General features: G+C 40.5%; 1 protein-coding gene across 1 annotated transcript in view; it reads left to right on the top strand.

Moving 5' to 3' along the window:
* The first annotated feature begins 391 nt into the window (after window positions 1-391).
* Window positions 392-17,916, top strand: part of LOC135247353 (carbohydrate sulfotransferase 15-like) — a 66,033-nt gene continuing 48,508 nt past the window's right edge. Inside the window, exon 1 of the mRNA XM_064320694.1 lies at window positions 392-1,171. The gene's annotated coding sequence lies outside the window, so the exon portion shown is untranslated. The remainder of the gene's footprint in view (window positions 1,172-17,916) is intronic.

Raw genomic sequence — 17,916 nt, 5'->3', positions numbered from 1 at the left:
AAGACCACGGAAAAAAGCAAACCAAATCAGGTCATGGGTTTTATTCAAAATGATGTATGATGACAACATCCCATGCTGTGCCTTTTCTAGCAACACCAGATGAAAAAAAACAAATCAAAGTTATTACAGGAACAGGACTGTCCTGGCCATGCCACAAGAATTTTGTTGTTGGGAATGAAAACACAGAAGCCAAATGATTCATGAAAACAGCAGCATTCAGCATTAGACCATCAACCCCCGCAAAAAAAAATCAGCCAATGCAGAGAAGAGAAATTGTCACGCTTGCAGAGAATGCTCAAAATGAAATCCCAAGAATACGTATGCACATTTCAAGATTGTGTGTTTAATATTAGAATAGTGATGTCAGCAGTGGACGGGTCAAAAGGTCAGCCATCGTGGGAAGTTATCCGGAGGGAAAACAATTTCAGGAAAAGAAATGCACTGCAGATCCATCGTTGCCTCATCCTGCTTTTGACAGCGCGCAGTTCCGAATCTCAACGCACAAACCTGTTTCATTCACATCTGAACTCTGGTGACCTCAACGAACCCTCTGTAGTTCAGTCAAGGCCATTTGACCTCCGTCTGCAACAGACTGCAACAGGACATCACCCTTCTTCTTCCGCTTCTATCTACACTGTCTGCACCAAACTCCAAAAACAGCTAAGCGAGCAAGTCATTTTTATCCCTACAGCCTTCTACTGCATGGCATGAAAGAGCATTCCATCTTCTTTCAGATGCAGATCAGCCGTCTTGCTGTCTGGATGGGAAGCAATTATGCAAACAGTTCATTAGACCTTCAGAGATAGCAGCACTTTAAGCACTTGAAAGATCCATCTCCGTCAAGCGGCTGCGTTGTTGATAGCCCAGAATAAGGAACGTATGCTTTTAATGGCTGCGTACGCAGTGAAGGGAAACGCACTCAGGTCGGGTTTGAAATCTAATGAGCTTCTGCGCTGCGTTCAGGAGTAGGGATGGGCCACAAGGCACAGGAGATACAGCAGTAGCCTCATCGTGTGGATTCATCAGGAAAATGAATCACAGGTCTGTGGTCGGCAACCATTCTGCATTTCTGACTGATTCGACTCGAGGGAAAAAACCGAAACCGAAAAGCAAGACTTTCAATAGAACTGCCACCAATTGAAGATGTTCCGAGTCCTCGACGGAACCAGAGGTATGTTGGCATATCTAAAGGAGAGTACATGTGTACAGAGCTTTATGAAGGTAACTACCTACTATCTGTGTGTAAACGGGGTTCACGTAAGTGAGGTTTCATGCAAGGCTTATAAATCTTGGTCATTGTTGACATTATTCAGCAAAAATATATCTGGAGTGCTATGTACTCAAATGCATTATTCAATGTGTCACAGTTTATTTTTGAATGTATGGGATTAATATTTTTGTTGCATAAGGGCCCTTTGGGTGTTTCACTGCTACCAACCCACAGTGTCTGTGGGAAGTTGATTTTTCCACTTCTTCTATCAGCACCCCGGTGCTAGGACCCCAGAGTTAGCGTCCATATAACGGGCCCTGGTTCTCATGCTACAGCATCAGAAATTCCTGCGGTGCTGTTGCACAATACTTCGACTGTTCACCAGGGTTGCCAAGTCCACGCAGACAGACAAGCCTATATTTAGAATTTTTTTATGCCTTTAGGAAAATCCCCGAAATAGTTTTTAGGGGACAGAGAGATCATTCTGCTAGACTGCCCTGCAGGAGACCCGAAGTTCCGATTGTGTCAGGAAATTAAAACATTCAGAGTGTTGCAAGAACCATTTGGCACTTGCTTGTACTCACTCACAAGACTACTGTAAGTTCATGGACTTGTAAGTTAATGTGAATTATAGACTGAAACAGGCAAACATTTCGCCGTGGTGACGTTCTTCAGGACAGTTCAGGTATTTGAGCTATTTTTCCTGTATACAGAAATTTCCTGTCTATTTCGTGAACACTGTGGCTCCTCAACACGTATATTTGCTTGGTGGAGCTCCTTATCCAGAGGAAACTGTACAGAATCAGAGGAAATGGTCACCAAATACAAAAATACAATCAACAGCATAAGCCACAAGTGTCAACATCCAGTATACAGAAAGAGTATGATGAGGGAATTTTTCATGGAAAAAAATTGGTTGGTTGTAGGCTAAGCTAGTAGGCTTATGTTGTTCTCACAGATCAGTGCATGCATGCATTAGGGGATGTGTTTGAACCCTTACATGAAATGGATTTTGCTTGATAAGCATCAACAACAAAGCTCCCACCTCCAACCCTCTAGTTTGGGGCAGGACAACCTGCAGTCTCTGCAACTCAAACTCTAGAACGTCAAATGAGTCATAAGAGACAAAGACAGATTTCTCAAAATGAGCAGGTGTGGATGCAGTGGGGTGCCTTCTACATTTTAAATGAGATTTTGAGTGGTCAGGACAGGATCATAGGCTCAAAGAGAATTTGGAAACCAAAATAAGATATATGGTAATTTTTAGACTGTAGTCTAGAATGAGTTAGTCACTCACTTTGTAGTTTAGTAGAGCTTTTCTCCTGCATCAACCTCATATTGTTTCATGATCACCACCTCGAGTGATGTCACTCTGACATGTTGTGATAAGAGAATGAGGGAAACAAAAACAGGGTGTGGTGACATGGCCATTTCCTGTATCCTTTCTAAAAGCATTCCCTACTGAGCTAAATTTATTTGTTTTTGATAAGTGATGAAATAACTTGTGAAATAACTTCAAAGCAACCTAACAGCCTGGGCTTGGACTAATCAATGAACATTCAGGTTGTGGGGAATTATGTTAAAACCATACAACAGTGTTACATTTCTATTTAGTTCACTAAGAATAGTGGCTGCACAAATTTATTTCTTACATTAGGAGTAAATAACTAGGGATTGCTACTGTAGGGGCAGCTAATGTAATGATGAGAAATATTTATTAAGATGAGACAATTCTTCAGATATGCAAGATTAAAAACAAAGAAAGATAATGAAACAGAAAGATTAATAATGTAGTCAGTGGCCAAATTTCCAAGTTGTATACTCATACAACAGCTTTCTAAATCTAAAAACAGAAATAGATTTCAACCACATATTTATGTTCATGTCAAAGCTCAGTTTAGGCTGTGCCAGCATACTCTTAATACTTAATAGAACAGCAGGCCTGCCAAAGAGCAGAACACTGGCAGCAATAGCCTAAATAAATCCTTCTAGCTGCCACGTTCATAATTTTGCACAGACGTCCACAAAACCACATCTAAACAGAATGCCCATTTCCTTCCCAGGCATCAACATAAAAAGTGCAGCCATTCTTGAGAGAATGGGTGTAACACAACACCTGCTTTAGCACAATAAAAGGAGTTATTATGGGAAAGAAAAATACCACAAAAAGCCCAATATTGTTTGCAGCTGTTTAGAGCCCATCTGTTTATGCACAGATTCACTTGGAGATATTTTTGTTTTTTTTTTCAAAATAAGCAAATTGAGTTGGTGGTGATATCTGGAATGTGTTGGTCGGAGATGTGTGATTATGAGGTAAAAAGTTGCATTTGGAAATTTTATACATCTGTGGGCAGGGTTGAAGGATTCAGCAATGAAGTAAACCCATACCATCACACTCTCAGTGTGTCCCAGCATGCAACGCTGTGCAAATGCTCATTCTACAAATGGTCCTACCACGAACGTGGCGCAACACCACACCAATTCAATGGTACTCTCGTGAAATCCAAAACCTGCCCATCTTCAGCTGCCCTCAACCATCTGAAAATTGTTTTCTGAACTTATCGTCACAAAATAGACACGGAAATGAGTTCTCCCACTGCAACCCTGTTCTGGAGTAGCTCCCACCATTTTAAATGCAGTGCAGTCCAAGACACACCGAATGTTGCAAATTATTCTGACTGATCTCTAATACTCCCACGCCATTTCATGCTGTTGTCAGTTGTGCTCCTGGCTGGTGGGGAAAAAAAGACCCCATGTAGGTGATAAAAGCTTATCTCCTCAAAAGGAAAGGTGATGGTTTCTGAATATCAGGGAAACAGAAACACAGCTGTGAAATTGAGACAGGTGGAAGCACTTTTTTTAGAGCTAAAATGCACCCTGTTGTTGTTGCTAGCAATGTTCAATGACATAGGCTGTCACACAGGCAAGAAGTTAGGCTGAGGAGCTTGTAGTATTTCTGCAAACCTGGTTACATTTCTGCACATAAAATGGCGCTACAGTAGCAGGGGCTACAGCATCAGCCAGCTGAGGCCATCGATTCTCTGCCTCCTCCTAGTCTGTCCCAAGACTGATGGGGGAGATGCAGGCATCAGCTGCAAGGAGTGGATCCAGGACTTGTCTGTGGGGGTGGAGGTGGGGTTGGGCTGGTGTGGCAGTCTCTTGGTTTTTATTTTTAGATGGATGTCATCTGATCACTCTAGTGCAGACGATACCCCCATTCCACCTGTCTGTGTATACGCTCCCTAGTTATTGTGCCTCTCCAGTGAAGTGGAGTTAGAGGGGGATTGCAATGCAGTGTAGAAGACCTGGTTATTGCCTTAGGAGTGTATAGTGTGTAGAGTAACCCTTGCTTGGGTGGAGTACAGCACAGGGATAAGATGTAGCTTCCAGTAGCAGCCAAGCGTTCAGCAGCATGTGTTTGGGGATCTAGGGGGGTGGTTCCATAAGTTGTGTCAGTAATGTTCATCATTGCAATTGAACGGTGAAATAACAGAACATTGAAGTTTACTTACAATTGTGGTTGAGATGGGGTACACAGTACTCTGGAGGATATGTTATATTTCTGAGAAAATTATGTCCCGCTCTTTTAGGTTTACAGTTTGTGTCACCCACTAGCCTCCCCCCCCCCCATGACTGTATAATTATGACTGCATAATTATCTCCTAACAAACTACTGGGAAACACAAAACTTGATAAACTTGCTAATTTAGGGGCCACGTCAGCTGCAAACAGACACAGACAGAAACCAGCAGACTTTTTCAAAAAGTAAATGGTATGGCACCGTTGCCTCAACACTTTGATACCAGACATTACACCAGATTATATGTATAATGTAAACCACGGCAACCAATGAACTCAAAGGCAGAGCGTGAACAAGGTCTGTGCTGCGAAGATCTTAACAGTTCCTGGCTGTTTCACACACACACGCATGCACGCACGCACGCACACACACGTACAGCATATGCATACATATACTAACATGTGTTGCAATACATTTAACTCCAGATTAAATATGTACAGTGAGCTCCATAATGTTTGGGATGCAGTCTTTGTCCCAAACATTACAGAGCTCACGGAATATTAATAAATAAATAAATAAATAAATAATGTATATTTTATAGATTTAGATATATATGTATATAATCAGCGTCCATTTTAGTATTTGTTTTATACAATGTACCACCCACTACTAATACATACATTTTCCATTTCACCCATGCCTACACGTGGACATTTTAAAGAAATGACTATAATTAACTGTTTCTGCATGGATTATATCCACATCAATTGATGGATTAGAAGTCCTTACCTGTTGAGATTACTGCTGCCATTACATATGATTGCCAGTGAGTGATGTGACTGACTGTTGCTTAATGATCTTAGACACAGATGATTTCCCTGTGAACTATGGACATCCAAACAAATTCAAGTAAATTTCATGTACTCTAAAATGTCTCCTGTCCAGTCTTGCCAAAAAAAAAACACCTTACAGAGAAAACAATAAATCATCAGTTCTCAAAATCAAATGCCATGTCATTTTTAATAAGAGGAAAAGCAGCAGTAACCAAAAACCCTTGTTTTCATTCGGTCTTACAAAGATAAGGGTGTATTTATTGCAGGTTTCCACTGTTGAGCTGACCTAGACTTTATCGAAACTGAATAAAAACAATCCATCTGTTTTCCTCCAGAGGGTCCCCAGCCTCGGGTAATGGTGCATGTGAAATGAACACAGCTAAAGGAAATGTGTGAACAGAAATATGTCCCCTGGCTTCGTAGGAGCAGCAGCGTTTTGGTCATGAAAGAAATATCAAACCGGTGGCTTGAAATTATGCCCTTCAGAGGGATAACGGAAGGACTGATGAAGGTTTATTTCTGCAGGGTTTCCAAAACTTATGAAGTTTTCAAAGTCTGAACCCCTTGAGAACCTGTGAGGTCACTCTAAATACTGCAGTTCTAAAGGAATGTATGTGAAATATTCTTCACATTCTCTTCTTCGGCCAGTAAAATGTATAAATGCTTGAAAGGAAATTTAAAATACAGTGATGCCTTATTACCACTGTATTGCGCATAATTACTATTTATGCATTTTGGTATGGGCAATGAATTGCATTACACATAAGTGTGCCCTGCATACCCCACAGAGCATTATAGCCTTTAAGTGCAGTTGGCAATGTACTTGTTTGTGCTCTATTTGGTTTTTAGAACAGAAACACATCACAGTACATCACATCACTGAGGTACTCGCCTCTTAAATTAGGCAACAGGGGCCACGGTAATTCACATAATTCAATTAGACACAAACAATGCTTCCAGCTGCCAAAAATGCGCATTGATTGGGCAATCGAGTGCTTGCCAGGACGCCCTCTCTGCTGTGCACAGGCTGGTGCAGCCTGGTGGGTTGTACCAGTCCGCACGTGGCCCGATTGGGTGCCCGGGTGTCCGCTTCATGCCCTCTGCCCACCACTGCAAACATCCAGAACCCTTTCTGTCACAAGCTGGCATGCCAGCAATCAATTATACCACTGCTCATCAGCATTCTTTCTCTACCTTTATTGTACATGCATGGCGGTATATAATTAATTAGCATATAAGTATAGCAGTGAGCAAGCCAAAATGGAGCATGTCTCATTATTGAAATATGGTTGACTCCAAATGTAGCATCTAGACATATGATCTGGAGACCTGTTAACCTGACATGAATTATTATGAATATATTGCACACTGACATTTATCCAAAAACCTTTTGAATAGACCATGGATATCAAATGTGATTACATGGAGGAGCAGACAAATCAAAAATACTTTGAGGTAATTTGGAGTAATTTTCTTAATTATTGAATTGTCCATTCACATGACATTTCACAGAATCAATGTCAGTAAAATGCTTCTTGAGTGCAGGGTTTAAATACAATCTTCCATAGTGATTACTCATTAGGAAAAGAAGTGAAAATGTCAAATGAAATAACATTCGATCCTTTATTAAGAGTGGGGGTTGGAGAAAAATCCAGCCTCAAGAAATTGAATATCTCTTCTCTGAAATAGATATTTAGAAGCCAGCATACACTGAATATTCCCCAGTAACATCTGCATAATGGAAAGGCTCATTTGAGAAATTAATGAAGATCTTCTTCATCTTCATCTGAAGATTTAATTCTGCGCAATTTCTCAATTGTGCTCTTGATTATTTATTTTTCTTTTTAGGATTAAAAAAGCCATTTAAAGACATTCACCAAACAGATTGGACTGATTAAGGAAGCGGGGCAGGAATGCGGACCTGACAGATGATGTTGCTTCATCTGTATTCAGTACACCTCCCATGTGTGATGTTTATAAATGGAGAGCACTCATGCATGGGAGATTATCTGCAATTAGACATGCAGCATCATGAATATGCATTAGCTGAGGTGGAACCTATTAAAATCACTCTTTATCTCTGTGTACACCAGATTGCTTCCTGAGGCTGCTTTTTTTTAAAATATCAAAAATGACTTCATAATTTAATATCAATTTTGTGTGTGTGTGTGTGTGTGTGTGTGTGCATGTGCGTGTGTTTGTATGTGTGCACGTGTGTGTGTGTGTGTGTGTGTGTGCTGGCATCCATCTTTTAACTGAAAATCTTCAGCACACATCACCTGACCTATTTGAGACGTTTATCAGAGACTTAGCACATGGCCATTTACCTCAGAGGCGCTTTTTAGTTGATTTGCATCTGATTCAATGCAATATTTAACCCTTACAAATGCTAGATGCAGATGCGAAATGCAAAGAGGCAACTCAGTGATACAATATTTATCCTCTGCGCCCCACCTAGGGTGTGTGCCACCAAGACGTTGGGGTAGAGTCAGTGGAAGCATGGACGGGTTAGGACTCATGCATCTGTACAGACCTAAGCCTCTTTATGTTGGAAAAATGCCACCAATGCTTTTTATCATTTTTGTAGAGCTTGAGGTTCATAAAATGATCAGGCACCATATGCGGAAAGAAATAACACAAAAGTTAACCAGTCAGAACAGTACTGCATGCATTATTTAGGTACCCAGCACAGCACAGTGACTCACTTAATTCTACTGCACTATTTAAACAGCAAACAGGGGAAAATGTGCTCTCCGCAACTACACAACCTGGAAAATATCTCTAGGAAAAATATCATGGCAACAGAACAGCATGTGCAGCTCAACACTGCACTCACTGCAGAAAGCAGGTCATCTGGACAGATGCCTACTGCTTTCCATTACACCACACGCATGAATAACATGTTCATATCACCCCATGTACCAAAGAAGCAGTGTTCATATCATGATATTCATGGGGGAGCATGTTCTTTTGATACGCCCAATGGATGCATGCTTGTACGTTAATATTACTCAATGTTAATTCATGCTTATATGTTAATATCACTCAATGTTATTATCAGTCTATATTAATTCATGCTTATTTGTTAATATCACTTTATATTTCTATCAGTCTATGTTACTACAATATCACTCCAACAGAGTGGTGTATGTCCTCACTCTATGTTATTATCAGACTAAGTTTATAATTTGCGGTGGATTTTCTGTACAGTGTGTTATTCTCAACAGCAACAACCATCCTGCATCCTGCTACCTCTGAAATTAGTCTAAAATATGGTGTTAAATGACACGATTCGAGGAAGAGATAGACATCTTGCAAACTGTGGGGTCAACTGGTTTTCACTGTTACTCAGCACTTAACGGTGCAGTAAGTGAGTTCGGAGAAACAAGCGATTGAGAACTAGATTTTGAAAAGAGTTCCACCCCTTCCTCCACATGCATATTCACTGCACATCATCTGAGTGCTGTAGAGAGGACAAGAGCATTGAACAGTGAAGTACGGGGAGTGAAGCACATTATGCCTAATTCACAGGTAGAAAATAAAAAAATGATATCATCATCATAATCATCATCATCAGTTTTTATTTACAGCTATGGGCTAATAACTGTCAATAAATGCAGACACTGGCATTTTTCCTGGTGAGACCCAGATGATGTTTTGGGCAAATTGCTGGTCAAATAAACATTACTAAATGCATCTGGAACTGGAGTGCACTAATATTTTTTGATAGGTAACTATAAACATAGCTAGCTAGCTAGCTACAGATAAGCTACAAGATAACACCTAACATGCAGCATATTTATAACAGAGGGCTAAAACCCTTGAAACCCTTCAAGTCCCTGAGCTCCTGCTGAAAAACTGCACTGATGTTCACTCTTCGTTCAATTCCTTTTTGGACATAATCTTTTCTTCGACAGTCTTTCTTTTCTTGCTTTTTTAAAAATCAGTATATGCCATTGTATTCAAAGGTGGACTAGGATTTTGGGCAGATTTTTTCTCTGCCATGTTTTGTTTTCTATAGGTAACCAGCCAGCTATAGCACTATCTCTGTGGTATCTCTGCTCTGACAGCGCTGTGAATGCACAGCATGATTGACAGGCAGAGAGCTGTCCTGATTGGCCTCCTTGCAGAGAGCTGTTCTAATTGGTCGTTAAGATTCAGGCGTGGTAAAATTTTGAGTGGCTGAGAGCCTGAGGCAGTCAGACAGACCTGATGTTCTTCTTAGAGCTTTTCATTTATTGATATCTGTCAGGATGTGAAGGAAATTTTTACAAAATATGAACAAAAGTAATCTAAAAAAAACATACTGCATCTTTAATTGATCAATTAAATCAGCATTGGATTGTTGGCTGATTTAGAATCATTTTAACTGCCGGCAGTTGAGTTGTGGAATCTGGCAAATCTGAGGGAGTTTCATAGCAATAAGCTATGGGAATGATGAAGTTTGCATGCAATACTGGACATACACACCAGATTCAACACTTATTTGTAATATTGTTGCAATATCCAGCCAATTTCATAGCTTATACACAGCCCTATGCTAGTCTAATGTGTCCTGGGTATGTAGTTTAAGCTCTGTGGCTACAGCCTTCAGTGAAACAGTGACAAGAACGTATTGGAAAAGTAGGAGTGCGAGTTAGCCCTCAATTTCAAAAAAATATTTTGAGGAAAATTTGACACTGAAAGCACAGCACGGTCTTTTTTCCATTCCAGCGTTTTTATTCTCATCATCGCCATTATCGTCCTGCCAGGTTTTTGGAAGCAGGGAGTCACCCAGGTACTTTGTGTCCCAGTGAACACAAGCATTTCCACTGCTTGCTGTTTCATTTCATCTCATGAGTCCAAATTAAACCACCCTGTCACCCTACATTTCCATCAGCATGTCAGTACAGAACCTCCTGTTCCCACCGGTGTGTTCATGTGCACTTACTACCAGTCTAACACTCTCGATTTGCATCTCAAACAGTACTGCTGGTCTACAACATAGTGGAAATTAAAATCGAGCTCCTGAACCTTTAATGGAGAGAAGGAGTTTAGGTAAAGGGGTCACAATGAAAGGAAGGAGTGAATTATCATCCCGGAAACAAATGTGTGGTTTCCCAGTTTAACATTAGGACTAACCACCCCTTACATCTTGAAGCCTATACCTCTGTTTCCGGAATTGAAATACTGCTCATTTTTTCCTTTAAAATCAGAAACACACAGCACGTGTGAATAGTGTAAAATTGCGGAGACAATATTTCTGAGGATAGTGTTTTACCAGCTGAGATAGGGAAAGGTTTAAAAATCTTCCCTTTGTATAGGCTGCCCACTCTCCTGTGTCCCTCTCCTGACCCCCTCCGCCACCCTGCCACCACCATTTTTTAAAATAAGCCTCAATAAAGAGTGAATAGCCAAAGTGTTCGACCGTGAGGCCTATTTTCTGTGCGTTGGGTGTTGGGTTGCTGTGAAAACCACCCTGATGTTCCACTGACATTCTGTGACAGAGGAGCATTGTGCGGGGGGAAAATAGCGGGCCCAGGGCAGACGGGATGGGTTCCTACCGCGAGCCAGCTGCTCAGCACTCTCCAGAAAAACGGGAGCCAGGCGGGAGCAGGGAGACCGGGCCCGTGAACCGTGTCCTACTTTCCGCACTCCGTACGCGGCTGGGTACAGTGTGGCCCTGCACCCCATCTCGGTTACCGTAGATAGGGGCATCCAAATCTTGGCTTGGCAAAGCTGGTCCTCGGAGGACGACGAGGGGCGTGACGGAAGCTCAGTGTAACAAAGCCGGGTGCTGTTAGAAGCAAGAAAAAAAACCACGCACATCCAAAATCTCAGACTGGTGTCTCCTGAGCAGTAGCCTGGAGAAGAAGGATGAGTCCATACACACTGTGTTAACCCCCCCCCCTCCGCACCCCCCCCCCACCCCGAGTGCAATTAATTTATCAGCACATAATATCAGTAGTGTCATTTCTGACTTTTCTGGCTCTTGAGAATAATGAGCCATAATGAGTTAAAATGTGATACTATTTCATTTTCATACATATACAGTAAATGCATGACGCCCATACAAGGACAAGATAAATTATCCACAATTTCAAGAATATTACAAACTGAAATGGTTCAAATTAATGTGCAACATAATAGTAGGTCCCATAAATTTGGATGAGATGTTGGATGTCAGGTGTCCACATACTTTTGGCCATGTAGTGTAGCAGGAAACTGCAGCAGGAAATCCCCCATTGTAGAAAAGACCTCATGGCTGAAAGACAAAGGGAGAAACAGACTAGCACAGCGGGTCTGTGTGGACAGCTGTCTGAGCCAGCTGATATCCTGGGGGGAAAGAGAGAGATGCTTCTCAGATGCCCCAGGTGTGCGTGATGTGATGTCACACACACTTTTTCCACATAGATAAGAGTGGCAGCCCTTCCATAGGGTCTGCTTCAAAAAAGAAAAAAAAAAACGAAGCAAAAAAAGGTGCTGATTTATGCTTGCGGACTGTGCTAATCTCGGTCTCTGAGGGCATCACATCTGGAAAGTGAGGATGGAAAAGGCTACTGTACTAGAATATAATGAACGCAGTGGATACTAATTGCTCCATGATTTTGACAGAAACAAATCCTGGTTTTCTAGATTAAAATTTGAAATAATTTTATTTCAGAATATATATTAAAATAATAAAAGTAAAGAAAAAATATAAATACCATTATTTATTTATTTATTTATTTCTCTTTAGCTTGAAATTATTCTTGTTTTGGAACATTTCTGTTTCCAATTTATTAGAAAAATAGATATAAAAATGTATGGTTATGTGTAGTGTTCCATCTGTTTATTTTTTTTTTCTTTGGTATCTGCCCATTTTCCACTTGCTTTTCAGTTCCTGCCTCCTTTGTCAGCTCCTCCCTCTTTCCTTTCATTTTCTGTTTGTCCTCACTCTGGGAAACGGACCACTGTTTGTCGAGGAGGTGAAGTCAATATTTTGGCAAAGGAACACAGAATAGCACCTGGGAGGGAATGGTCAGACATTGCTGTGTGAAAGCAACAGACCCAGTCAGTCTATTGGTGTCTAGGCTGGGCCCAGTCATCTCTTCAAAACCAGTGTGAAATCTGAAAATGTACAGTATATCCATCAGAGAGCATATACAATTGACTAGCACATGTATGCAAATCATTGGCACCACAAACGAATGCAACTAAAAATGGTGCAACGTGAAATTGGCTGGAATGCATTAAAGGTCAAAGCCAGTAGGTCATATTTCTGAAGTAATTCCATCGACTCATGAACAACCATGGAGTACCCCTCCCCTCCCCTCCCCTCCCCACTCAAATAAAACCGTATGAATAATAATGCATTCATTCCACCAGGAATCATTTCCTTCATAAGAAAGCCCTTTCTTTTACATTCTAGATATTTGCCATCAAAAGGTTTGGTCAAGGGCTAGGATTACATGACTCTGGCTAAGCGTGGCAGCTTGTAAATTATCGGGTGAAATTTTTTCATGCGTCGAATTAAAACATGTCCCTGCAGATTCATTGATTCGAGAGGCTGACCTGATAATCAGTGCATTTAAGTGCCATCCTGCCGCAACCATAACTCTTGCCCACAGTGTCGCTATACATAAATGTGTCAGTGCTTTGGGCTGCACTTCTGCACAAGAAGCACTTTGCATTCTTTATGCTGGCCTTGTGAATAAAAAGCCGCTCAGCAAAATCTTCCTGCAATTCTTTTCCCCCACAATGGTTTGATCCGACTCAGCAAATAGTGCATCCGGGTCAAAATATACATGTCCCACATCTGTTTTTGGCTTGTTTACATCCCGTCCCACTGAGCATATTGTGTCCTTAATTAGCTTACCTGGTGCCTCTGACTTAAAAAGCATGAAGGTAAAGGACAATCCAGAGCTCAGTGCTGCATGCCATATGAGTGTAGTGCCTATACCCAAATAACAACAACTCTCTCCCTTTCAATTCAATTCCTGCAGTCCAAAATTCTAGTATAGACAATGAAAATGACAGGAATTGTAACTGAACTATTACAGGAAATGTTTGGCCTTAGAGTCATGTACAGTAAGTCAGTAAGGCTGCTTAGACCTGCCTGGGCTATAAAGCTTGTGTATATAGGCCTGACAGCAATGGATCACTACCCTGAGACTGATTACTCCTGGTTTCTCAGAGACAGTGGCATGTGCATTTACACTGCTACATGGTTTTCTAATACCTAATGCATCATCAACAGCAGGATAAACACTTCACTGCTGAAATTAGGTAAGCTACCCACTTCTTACCTTTGCACTTTTCCTGAGTTTTCTGCTAAAACTCATCTACACCACAGTAGCGAAGAGCTCCAAACAATCCAGTATTAATGATTAATTGCCTGTGAGCTCTTATTTGAAAAGACTGACTGACATCCCACTACGCTTTAGTTCTGTTTTTGTGTTCTGCGAGCAATCCCCCACACATTTATACCACACAAGGTACTGATTTTGCATTACATAATGGCAATTATTTCCATTTGATCTCTGACGGAACATCCATTGAGTGGGCATGTGTGTGAAATTGACTCTAATTATTCTTATTTGCATGGAAATGGGAATTGATTGCAACCAATCCTGGTGAAGTATGGAGCTGAATGCGTTCAGGCAAGTTCACAGCAATGTATTCTCTGTTTTTAGAATGTCAGCTCTCTTGAGGGAACAATCCATCCAAATTATCAATGGAAAACCTCACATATACACTTAATGGGAATGCCATGAAATATGCTCACCTTATTTCAACCTCATGTAATTGAGTGCTTTTTGAAAACTATCTGCAAGGCAAGTCAAATCTACATTTTGCAAATGTTTGCAGTCAGCAGGGTCCCAGAGTGCTTTTTGAATAGACAATAAAAGACCCCATTATACATGAAACTCAGTCCTGAAGCTGGATGTGCCATTACTGAACAAACAGCATAAGGGAGTTTTCACTCCATTTGGGTTAGCAAGCAAACAGTGAAGCAGAAGTGGAAAAGAAAGTGAGATCCAATATAAGCTGAAAATTGCACAGCAATAAATAACTTTGCGCTGAACCTGCACAAATAATTAAAATGGTTATCTCAATGTGTTCAATCTGTAAATTCATATGCATTATTGAATCTATTTTTAGAAAGACACAAAAATAATGAATGTAAAAAAACTGCAGTATTGCAAATACCACTGTTGCTACCAAATGATTTGAAATGAACTATATACAGTAACAGTACATTCTGTATTAATGGAAGATTGTCTTAACTCATATTTTGCTCCTTGGCATTATAATGATAACAAACGGACTTTGGCTAATTTCCTCAACAAGTTCTGATCCAGATATGAAAAAGCATTCATCAGCAGCTTTGATTCAACATGCGTTAACATCCATTTTTCCATTGGGTAAAATAAATAAAAATAACTCCTGAGAGTCCCCAATCTAATTTATGTTGGTATCTTCACCAGGTTTAAATGAACTGCATACACTGCTGTGTGTTTTTTTTATATCATCAGTATTTTTTGTGTACAGCCTTTTGAAGTTCTTCATAAATGTTTTTTTTTGTCCCATTTCTTTTTGTGCCACATTTTATTCATTGACTTATCCTATCAATACAAGAAAGGTAACACCAAATTCTTTCATGAATTCTTTTTTGACATGATTCTTTCTCTTTACAAGGCAAGTATTATACACATGAACAAAACAAAGAAATAAATAAATAACATCGGCAGTCAGCTTTTAGCCATGCCAATCAGAATCATGAGGTGTAAGCTTTCACCTTTTTATTGGATCCTAATTATTCCATACTTCTAGTAAGGGGAATCGATAAAGCTTTCTGCAATGGCTGCATTGGGAAAAGACAAAAATATATTAATAGGTAGCACAGTCAGCCAACATTGTGAGCGATTCTGTGCATAACATACAACTTTCCTAATAATCAAGTTAACTGACTTTGAGCACAAGGTCTTGTTTTCTATCAAGGCAATGTTTAGTTTACTCTTTCCACCACTAAGAACAAAGTATTGTATGTGGTCATCTATAAAAAAGCAGCCAGTGGTTTACGCAGTCATGTCCTCTGTTCAGAAATATTCACCGCCACAGAAACTCAAGCACAAAACACGTCTTTTCCATTCATTAAGCCACATGTGAAAAAAAAAAACGCTAAACAACAAACCCAAGGACGTTGGACACACTAAACTGTGTATCAGTCAGTCTTTCAACAATATGTGTTGGTACCAATGTGAGAAAGTCCTTCTGTTTCCAAGGAAACCACTCAGGGGCACCGACTCTACGCATGCGTGTGGAAAGCTTTCATTGTGAAGGTAACTCTATACACATTATCTGCCCATGAAAACTAGCCAGATAGCTGATTGAATGCCAAGATCCACTCGTTCTCTCTTGCACATTACAAGACAGCCTGACTAGCACCATGAAACTGAAAACAGATGTAAAGTGGGAGTCATATGCTATCAAACTGACTAACCAAGCCATGGAAATACCCTTTGTGGAGAATAGCTAGCGCATTCAATCATGTACTTTCCCAGGATTTCTATTGGAAATTTGATTATCGACTTTCTCGAGAAATGAAATGAATCTCAGCAACCTAGTTTGGCAAATGATAATAACAAGGTCATGCACTGTATTTACCAGCACTCCGAGAAAACCCAGAGGCAACCTTGAAAAAGCTCATTTCTGCATCTACACTGTTCCTGTAGAAAGCATGGAACAGATTCACACGTGCAGTGATATTTTTGTAATTGCACAAGCGGATCAACTTCTGCTTGACTGAAAATAAACTCTGTGAGTGGTAATGATGGCAGGGCCTATACAGAGCAGATGAAAGGCCAAACAGAGAAGAATCCATCCTTGAGGTGACTGTCACTTAAAGTACAATACAATGAGCAGCATGGTTCACATACATGCACTCACTCTCTTCTTATATTAAACATTCAGCCCCCATTCTAGGATAAGCATCAGCCCTTCTGTGAAGTTCCCATAATAGTGGAATTATCTGATTGGATGCTTAGATCACGTGACTACACAGGGAAATGTTTCCTTTGTTTAACCTTCACTGGAGCTGTTTTTGGTTGGAGATGGAAAAAGCATTGTGTGTGATGCTGCCAAAGGGGGGAGGGGGATGGGAGAGAGAGAGAGAGAGAGAGAAAGAGAGATAGATACTGCATAAAAGCTTGATGTGCCATGATAGACTACAGAGAGTGCCTGTTCTTAGCTTTCCCAGGAGGCTGCTCTGACACCAATTCCTTGATAATGGGGCAGATCCTGTCTGGTTCCCTCCTCTGTTCCATTGGTGTTCCAATGGGACCATCTACCTCCTCTCTGACACATCACAAACAGCCATTATAGCCGTAACTGTGTCCAATACTGAAAGCTAGACCAGGGAAGATTACATTCTCCATATTTTATTTTTCTGTGTCTGGTCGCACATGTTCCATCTCGTCATTTTTTAAAATACAACACCGCAGTGACCCCAGGCCTATCTATTCACAAATGTTATTTATGCATATTGATTATCCCTGTAGAGGACATGGGATAACTGATCTTTGTTAATCACAGTGAAGATACTGGTCTACAAGAAATAGTTTCTCACCCATTACTTATTTTGATATAGGGATTATATTAATGCAGTGAAAGCAATAATAGTGTGTGTGTGTGTGTGTGTGTGTGCGTGTACGTGTGTGTTTAAGACCTCTGTTGGTCCATCGCAATGTGATGGAGAGAAAGGTTAGTTTCTCAGGGATCTGTTAAATGCCTGTACAATATTAACCTCTGTGCATCTATTGACAAAAGTGAATATTTTTGCATTTATTATTTCTTTCAACATGACTAGAATCATTAAGGGATATATTTGGTCCTTTTGTATGTGGTTCAGTGGCAAATAACTGATGTTTATATTTAAAATTTACTTAATCCAGCTGTGGGTGGATGATAATTTAGATTTTAAAAAAAGAAAGGAAATGTTGGGTAAACTAATGGAAGGAAGGAAAAACTGGCGGAAAATTCCAGAAATAGGACGAGGACCTGGCAGGATTTTCCACCTTTAGGGCCAATATTGACTCTCCACCTTGGCAGAATCCCTGTCGGGATGAGAAGAAATGCACTCCTCAATGGAGCTTTGGGATCCCAAAGTCTCATCCTTGTCTGAGCATCTCAAATTTTCTTTCTTTTTTTGTAGGTGACAGCTCCCAGGGAAAACTGTCCCTGCTGGGGAAAAAGATGGTAGATTAGATCACTGGGGACGATTTAGTTCACAAACGGGAAGGCTCGAGGAACTAGAGATGTGTTGTGATCTGTATTATTAGTTGTAGCACTCAAACTTGTCTGATTTCAAGATTAAACCCTTATAGCCACAA

The sequence above is a fragment of the Anguilla rostrata genome, chromosome 2 (assembly GCF_018555375.3).
Source record: "Anguilla rostrata isolate EN2019 chromosome 2, ASM1855537v3, whole genome shotgun sequence".
NCBI lineage: Eukaryota > Metazoa > Chordata > Actinopteri > Anguilliformes > Anguillidae > Anguilla > Anguilla rostrata.
Note: the sequence above shows the minus strand (reverse complement) of the source record. Positions and strands in the feature narration are given on the sequence as shown.